This window comes from Triticum aestivum, chromosome 5A, assembly GCF_018294505.1.
Source record: "Triticum aestivum cultivar Chinese Spring chromosome 5A, IWGSC CS RefSeq v2.1, whole genome shotgun sequence".
NCBI classification, from domain to species: domain Eukaryota; kingdom Viridiplantae; phylum Streptophyta; class Magnoliopsida; order Poales; family Poaceae; genus Triticum; species Triticum aestivum.
Genome location: NC_057806.1, coordinates 205,452,117 through 205,461,282, shown reverse-complemented (window position 1 = coordinate 205,461,282; position 9,166 = coordinate 205,452,117). Strand labels below are relative to the sequence as shown.

Sequence of the window (9,166 nt, the reverse complement as noted above, 5' to 3'; positions counted from 1 at the left end):
TAGACCGACTCCTGCCTTTATCTAGTACTACTACTCCACTCATCGACCACAATCCGGCATGCGTCTAGAGTATTAAGTTAAAAACAGAGTAACGCCTTAAGCAAGATGACATTATGTAGAGGGATAGACTCATGCACTATGATGAAAACCCCATCTTGTTATCCTCGATGGGAACAATACAATACGTGCCTTGCTGCCCCTACTGTCACTGGGAAAGGACACCGCAAGATTGAACCCAAAACTAAGCACTTCTCCCATTGCAAGAAAGATCAATCTAGTAGGCCAAACCAAACTGATAATTCAAAGAGACTTGCAAAGATAACCAATCATACATAAAAGAATTCAGAGAAGATTCAAATATTGTTCATAGATAGACTTGAACATAAACCCACAATTCATCAGTCTCAACAAACACAACACAAAAAGAAGATTACATCGAATAGTTCTCCACAAGAGAGGGGGAGAACATTGTATTGAGATCCAAAAAGAGGGAAGAAGCCATCTAGCTACTAACTATGGAACCATAGGTCTGAGGTAAACTACTCACACTTCATCGGAGATGCCATGGTGTTGATGTAGAAGCCCTCCGTGATCGATGCCCCCTCCGGCGGAGCTCCGAAACAGGCCCCAAGATGGGATCTCGTGGATACAGAAAGTTGCAGCATTGGAATTAGGTTTTTGGCTCCGTATCTGATCGTTTGTGGGTACGTAGGTATATATAGGAGGAACGAGTACGTCGGTGGAGCAACAGAGGGGCCCACGAGGGTGGAGGGCGCGCCTAGGGGGTTGGCACACCCCCCTAACTCGTGGACTCCTCTTTTGTGTCTTGACGTAGAGTCCAAGTCTCTCGGGTCTTATTTGTTGAGAAAATCACGTTCCCGAAGGTTTCATTCCGTTTGGACTCCGTTTGATATTCCTTTTCTTCGAAACCCTAAACAGGCAAAAAAAAACAGCAATTCTGGGCTGGGCCTCCGGTTAATAGGTTAGTCCCAAAAATAATATAGAAGTGGAAAATAAAGCCCAATAATGTCCAAAATAGTAGATAATGTAGGATGGAGCAATAAAAAATTATAGATACGTTGGAGACATATCAAGCATCCCCAAGCTTAATTCCTGCTCGTCCTCGAGTAGGTAAATGATAAAAACAGAATTTTTGATGTGGAGTGGTACTTGGCATAATTTTAATGTGATTCTTCTTAATTGTGGTATAAATATTCAGATCCGAAATATTCAAGACAAAAGTTCATATTGACATAAAATAATAATACTTCAAGCATACTAACAAAGCAATTATGTCTTCTCAAAATAACATGGCCAAAGAAAGTTATCCGTACAAAATCATATAGTTTGGCTATGCTCCATCCTCACCACACAAAATATTTAAATCATGCACAACCCCGATGACAAGCCAAGAAATTGCTTCATACTTTTGACATTCTCAAAACTTTTTCAATCTTCACGCAATACATGAGCGTGAGCCATGGACATAGCACTATAGGTGGAATAGAATGGTGGTTGTGGAGAAGACAAAAAGGGAGAAGATAGTCTCACATCAACTAGGCGTATCAACGGGCTATGGAGATGCCCGTCAATAGATATCAATGTGAGTGAGTAGGGATTGCCATGAAACGGATGCACTAGAGCTATAAGTATATGAAAGCTCAAAAAACTCTAAGTGGGTGTGCATCCAACTTGCTTGCTCATGAAGACCTAGGGCATTTTGAGGAAGCCCATCATTGGAATATACAAGCCAAGTTCTATAATGAAAAATTCCCACTAGTATATGAAAGTGATAACACAGGAGACTCTCTATCATGAATATCATGGTGCTACTTTGAAGCACAAGTGTGGTAAAAGGATAGTAACATTGCCCCTCCTCTCTTTTTCTCTCATTTTTTTATTTGGGCCTTTTTATGGCCTATTTTTTCGTCCGGAGTCTCATCCCGACTTGTGGGGGAATCATAGTCTCCATCATCCTTTCCTCACTGGGACAATGCTCTAATAATGATGATCATCACGCTTTTATTTTTCTTACAACTCAACAATTACAACTCGATACTTAGAACACAATATGACTCTATATGAATGCCTCTGGCGGTGTACTGGGATATGCAATGAATCAAGAGTGACACGTATGAAAGAATTATGAATGGTGGCTTTGCCACAAATACGATGTCAACTACATGATCATGCTAAGCAATATGACAATGATGGAGTGTGTCATAATAAATAGAACGGTGAAAAGTTGCATGGCAATATATCTCGGAATGGCTATGGAAATGCCATAATAGGTAGGTATGGTGGCTGTTTTGAGGAAGGTATATGGTGGGTGTATGATACCGGCGAAAGGTGCACGGTATTGGAGAGGCTAGCAAAGGTGGAAGGGTGAGAGAAGTGTGTATAATCCATGAACTCAACATTAGTCATAAAGAACTCATATACTTATTGCAAAAATCTACAAGTTATCAAAGCAAAGTATTACACTCATGCTCCTAGGGGGATAGATTGATAGGAAAAGACCATCGCTCGTCCCCGACCGCCACTCATAAGGAAGACAATCAAAAAATAAAACATGCTCCGACTTCATCACATAACGGTTCACCATACGTGCATGCTACGGGAATCACAAACTTTAACACAAGTATTTCTCAAATTCACAAATACTCAACTACCACAACTTTAATATCACCATCTTCATATCTCAAAACAATTATCAAGAATCAAACTTCTCATAGTATTCAACACACTCATAAGAAAGTTTTATTATTAATCTTGTATACCAAGCATATTAGGATTTTAAGAAATTAACCATGCAATTTAAGACTCTCAAAATAATCTAAGTGAAGCATGAGAGATCAATAGTTTCTATAAAACAAATCCACCACCGTGCTCTAAAAGATATAAGTGAAGTACTAGAGCAAAACTATATAACTCAAAAGATATAAGCGAAGCACATAGAGTATTCTAACAAATTCCAAATCATGTATGGCTCTCTCAAAAGGTGTGTATATCAAGGATGATTGTGGTAAACTAACAAATAAAGACTCAAATAATACAAGACGCTCCAAGCAAAACACATATCATGTGGCGAATAAAAATATAGCTCCAAGTAAAGTTACCGATAGAAGTAGACCAAAGAGGGGATGCCTTCCGGGGCATCCCCAAGCTTTGGCTTTTAGGTGTCCTTAGATTATCTTGGGGGTGCCATGGGAATCCCCAAGCTTAGGCTCTTGCCACTCCTTATTCCATAATCCATCAAATCTTTACCCAAAACATGAAAACTTCACAACACAAAACTTAAAGTAGAAAATCTCGTGAGCTCCGTTGGCGAAAGAAAACAAAAGACCACTTCAAGGTACTGTAATGAACTCATTATTTATTTATATTAGTGTTATAGCTACTGTATTCAAACTTCTCTATGGTTTATAAACTATTTTACTAGCCATAGATTCATCAAAATAAGCAAACAACACACGAAAAATAGAATCTGTCAAAAACAGAACAGTCTGTAGTAATATGTAGCTAGCGCAAGATCTGGAACCCGAAAAATTCTAAAATAAATTGCTGGACGTGAGGAATTTATCTTTTAATCATCTGAAAAAATAATTAACTAAATAACACTTCCAAATAAAAATGGCAGTAATTCTCGTGAGCGCTAAAGTTTCTGTTTTTTTGCAGCAAGTGTAACAAGACTTTCCCCAAGTCTTCCCAACGGTTCTACTTGGCAAAAACACTAATTAAACACAAAAAACACAACCAAAACAGAGGCTAGATAATTTTTTTGTTACTAAACAGGAGAAAAAATCAAGGAATAAAAATAAAATTGGGTTGCCTCCCAACAAGCGCTATCGTTTAACGCCCCTAGCTAGGCATAACAAGCAAGGATAGATCTAGGTATTGCCATCTTTGGTAGGCAACCCATAAGTGGCTATCATAATAGATTCATAAGGTAATTTAATTTTCTTTCTAGGAAAGTGTTCCATGCCTTTCCTTATTGGAAATTGGAATCTAATATTTCCTTCCTTCATATCAATAATTGCACCAATCGTTCTAAGGAAAGGTCTACCAAGAATAATAGGACATGAAGGATTGCAATCTATGTCAAGAACAATAAAATCTATGGGGACATAATTCCTATTTGCAACAATAAGAACATCATTAATTCTTCCCATAGGTTTCTTAATAGTGGAATCCGCAAGGTGCAAGTTTAAAGAGCAATCATCAAAATCACGGAAACCTAACAAATCACACAAAGTCTTTGGAATCGTGGAAACACTAGCACCCAAATCACATAAATCATAGCATTCATGATATTTAATTTTAATTTTAATAGTTGGTTCCCACTCATCATAAGATTGCATCAAGGCATCAACGATATGTTTAGTAAACGCTTTATTCTGACTATAAGCATGAGGATAATTTAGCACGGATTGCAACAAGGAAATACAATCAATCAAGGAGCATTTTTCATAGTTAAATTCCTTGAAATCCATAATAGTGGGCTTAAAAACATCTAGGGTTTTAATCTCTTCAATCCCATTTTTATCAATTTTAGCATCAAGATCAAAAAGTTCCGAATTCTTGGAACACCTTCTAGATAAAGGTGGATCATATTCAGTCCCATTATTATCAAGATTCATATTGCAAAACAAAGATTTAATAAGGGACACATCAATAACTTTTAGACCTTCATCATTATTTTCATAGGAACTAGAAGAACACGCTCTTATAAAGGCATCTTTCTTAGCAAGCATCCTAGCGGTTCTTTCTTTGCACTCATCAATGGAAATCCTCATGGCTTTGAGAGACTCATTGATATCATGCTTAGGTGGAATAGATCTAAGTTTCAAAGAATCAACATCAAGAGAAATTCTATCAACGTTCCTAGCCAACTCATCAATCTTAAGCAATTTTTCTTCAATCAAAGCATAAAAATTCTTTTGCAAAGTAATAAATTCTTTAATATTAGATTCAAAATCAGAGGGTATCTTATTATAATTTCCATAAGAATTGTTGTAGGAATTACCATAATTATTAGAGGGATTACTAGGATAAGGCCTAGGATTAAAATTTCCTCTATACGCATTGTTACCAAAATTGTTCCTACCAACAAAATTCACATCCAAAGATTCATTATTATTCTCAATCAAAGTAGACAAGGGCATATCATTAGGATCAGAAGAAACACTCTTATTAGCAAATAATTTCATAAGTACATCCATCTTTCCACTCAAAACATTAATTTCTTCTATTGCATGCACCTTTTTATTAGTAGATCTTTCAGTATGACATTGAGAATAATTAACCATAATATTATTTAGGAGTTTAGTAGCTTCTCCTAAAGTGATTTCCATAAAAGTGCCTCCCACGACCGAATCTAAAAGATTTCTAGAAGAAAACTTCAATCCGGCATAAAAGTTTTGTATAATCATTCACAAATTTAAACCATGAGTAGGGGAATTACGTATCATTAGTTTCATTCTCTCCCAAGCTTGTGCAACATGTTCATGATCAAGTTGCTTAAAATTCATAATATCATTTCTAAGAGAGATGATCTTAGCAGGAGGAAAATACTAAGAGATAAAAGCATCTTTGCACTTGTTCCAAGAATCAATACTATTTTTAGGCAAAGACGAAAACCAAGCTTTAGCACGATCTCTAAGCGAAAAAGGAAATAGCTTCAATTTAACAATATCATCATCCACATCTTTATTCTTTTGCACATCACACAAATCAACGAAGCTATTTAGATGGGTAGCGGCATCTTCACTAGGAAGGCCGGAAAAATGATCTTTCATGACAAGATTCAGCAAAGCAGTATTAATTTCACAAGATTCAGCATCGGTAAGAGGAGCAATTGTAGTGCTAATAAAATCATTGTTGTTGGTAGTGGTGAATTCACATAATTTAATATTATCTTGAGCCATCATGACAAGCAAACAAACTAACACACAAGCAAACAAGCAGGCAAAAAGAGGAAAATTGAGAAAGAGAGGGAGGATAGAGAGAGAGGGCGAATAAAACGACAAGGGTGAAGTGGGGGAGAGGAAAACGAGAGGCAAATGACAAATAATGTAATGCAGGAGATAAGGGTATGTGATGGGCACTTGGTATGTTGACTTTTGCGTAGACCTCCCCGGCAACGGCGCCAGAAATGGCTCGTTGTCGGGAGTCAAATCTTGACTTGCGCGAACCTCCCCGGCAACGGCGCTAGAAATCCTTCTTGCTACCTCTTGAGCACTGCGTTGGTTTTCCCCGAAGAGGAAGGGATGATGCAGCAAAGTAGCGTAAGTATTTCCCTTAGTTTTTGGGAACCAAGGTATCAATCCAGTAGGAGGCTACGCGTGAGTCCCTCGTAGGGTCCAAGTCTCCCGGGTCTTGTTTGTTGAGAAAATCACGTTCCCGAAGGTTTCATTCCGTTTGGACTCTGTTTGATATTAATTTTCTTCGAAATCCTAAAACAGGCAAAAAACAACAATTCTGGGCTGACCCTCCGGTTAATAGGTTAGTCCCAAAAATAATATAAAAGTGGAAAATAAGGCCCAATAATGTCTAAAATAGTAGATAATGTAGCATGGACCAATCAAATATTATAGATACGTTGGAGATGTATCAGTCGTGAACCTCCGTGTGGACTATTGATCCTTTTCTGAGTCATATATGCCACATCAAAGTCGTGAATAGGTTATTTAAAGCATTACACAACCCTTTCATACATAATGTTCAGGCCACATGCATGCATTGGTGGTCCTCTCGGACACTCTTCCTCGTGCGGTTATCAGCGACGTGCCCATTCGTTAGCCCACAAAGGTTTGTAGTTTCCACCGATAACGAGAGGTATTAATTTGACCAAAAGGTGGATTCATCTTGGCATGTATGTGGTGTGGATCATGGTGGAATTCCATATCAAAGTTCGAGCACGTGCGTACACACTCCCGCTGGCTTGAAGTGAGGGGGCTACACGCATCATGGTGTAGTGCATTTCCGGTTTGAAAAGCATGTGCCATGTCAAAGTTGTGCATTGGGTATTCAAACATCACATAACACACAGGTGCATGCACGTGGTAGTTTTGTCCTATGACATCACTCGCGTTTGCCTCTCTCTATGGGCCCACGAGGTCATCGTCGACCAATTGAACGTACAATGAGAGAGAGGCTAATTTGACCAACAAGAGTGATTCTTTTTTTGTTTGTGTTAGGTATATGCACGGTATAGGAGTATGTACATGTCAAAGAGGGGGCAACATGAATACTATATATATATGCGTGTCATAACCTCGCTCCATGTGGGGACTTTTCGGTTCCCGAGGCAGGTTCCACCTCAAAGTTGCACGTTTTATTGGTATTCAAACATCACACAATACCATGCAGACGGTGGTTGCCCTATATATTGGAACTCACTCGCTTGTGGCCCTTTCCGTCCATGGGCATGCGAGGTTGTCCTCCATCACTTTGATCCAATGAGAAAGAGGTTAATTTGATCATCAAGGAATGATTCTTTTTTGGTTTGTGCCATACAGTAGAAGTACATATATACCACGCGTCAAATGGGGGCGTATATATAGCACATGCCACGCGTCATGAACCTCGAGCTCTTTACAAAGACTTTTTGGTTTCCTATATATGTGGTGCCACATGAAAATTGTGCATTGTATATTCAAACATCGCACAAACAGCTCTTTGGGCCACATACATGCAGACGGTGGTACATAGTCCTATGTAGGATGATCACTCGCGTGCGACGTACGCTTCACTTTTGTGTCGGCCCGTGAGTTCATCAAAAAATTACTAAAAATTAGTAGTACATACTCTATGCCTAATTCAACAGTTATAGACCACTTCAAAAAAGAATCACATGTTTTTCCAAGATATCAAGAAAAATGATGAAATCTTTACCACTAACAAGCATTTCGCTAATTATATATATTGGCTGAATCGAACTAAGACATGAAAAGGCTAAGAAAAAGGAAAACAGGACAGAGTCTGTCGAAGGAAGAATGGGGACGAGTTGAACTTTGAAGAATGTTGCTGCCGTGGAGGATGAGGACGATGTGCAGACCTGCCTCAAGCAGAAATTTGGACAATGATTCTAGCTTGCGCGCTTGGGGAAGAAAACAACGTCAACAACCTTATACAAAAGTTGGATCTAAGAGGGCTGTGGGCCTGCAGGAGATGAAATCCATGACGAAATAAAAGGCACAGATGACAAAAGCAACGATGCAATGCAGCTTCTCCCTGAGGCAGCAAAGCCTTGCGCCCTACTACCCATAGATCGATGTTCAGCCTAGGAGACCTTGAAGCATACGAGTAGACAAAAAAGATGTCGGCGATAGCTAACCTGTGGCAGAACCAGCTGCGGGGGTGACTTCAGGTGGAGGATGAGAAACCTCAATTGAGCGACTAAGAAGAGCAACCTGATGGGAGCTATCCTGTACAAACAAATTTTGGGTGAGCCAAGAGAATAAGGAGAAAGAGGATCGGGAAAGATGAACATTACTCACTGTGTGAAATAATGACAAAGAGAATAGAGAAGCCAAGAAGATTACGGAATGGGAAAAGGCAAGAGGACTATTGGTGGGACCCATCAAACATATGGTCTTTCCTAACGTAATATAAGCCACATGTTTGTACGTGAAGTTGTGTGGACACTTTTGAGAGCAAAATATATAACATGATGGTATAAACACCCTTGGTGTATTGAAGCAAAATACCTACCAACAAAATTATTACGGATGTGTATAGCAGCTTGCGTTTTTTAGGCGTGGGTATACACACACATGATTCAGAATTAGAAAACAAAATTTGAGATAAAAAAATCTATCATAATTCTCATGTTTAAAGTTTCAACAAATACTGAGTTGTGTCGAACTATAAGTGAAAACAATGACAACTTGAAAAACCATGAATAGTAGCTTTTATAGAGCATCGATAATATCGTTTTTTGCTCAGAATACAAAATAAATATTTATGTCAAAAATTAAATAAATATGAGTATTATTCTAGCCCATGTATGTTTTCAAAATGTTTCGAAAATAAATTACTATTTTTACAATTTTAATTTGAAAGCCTGCACACCAAGGTTCACAGTTCTATTTTAGTAAATATAATACATAAAAAGGTACAAAATTACTGAATAAACTATGCCAAACTACAATATTGCTAGCAA

At 38.3% G+C, this 9,166-nt stretch overlaps 1 long non-coding RNA gene across 1 annotated transcript; it reads right to left on the bottom strand.

Annotated features, from left to right (window-relative positions):
* Positions 1-7,908: 7,908 nt before the first annotated feature.
* Positions 7,909-8,487, bottom strand: LOC123106763 (uncharacterized). The gene is made up of 2 exons (XR_006451472.1): positions 8,339-8,487; positions 7,909-8,163 (listed from the first exon to the last, which is right to left on the bottom strand). It is a non-coding gene; the product is annotated as an uncharacterized lncRNA (long non-coding RNA).
* Between the last annotated feature and the right edge of the window lie 679 nt (positions 8,488-9,166).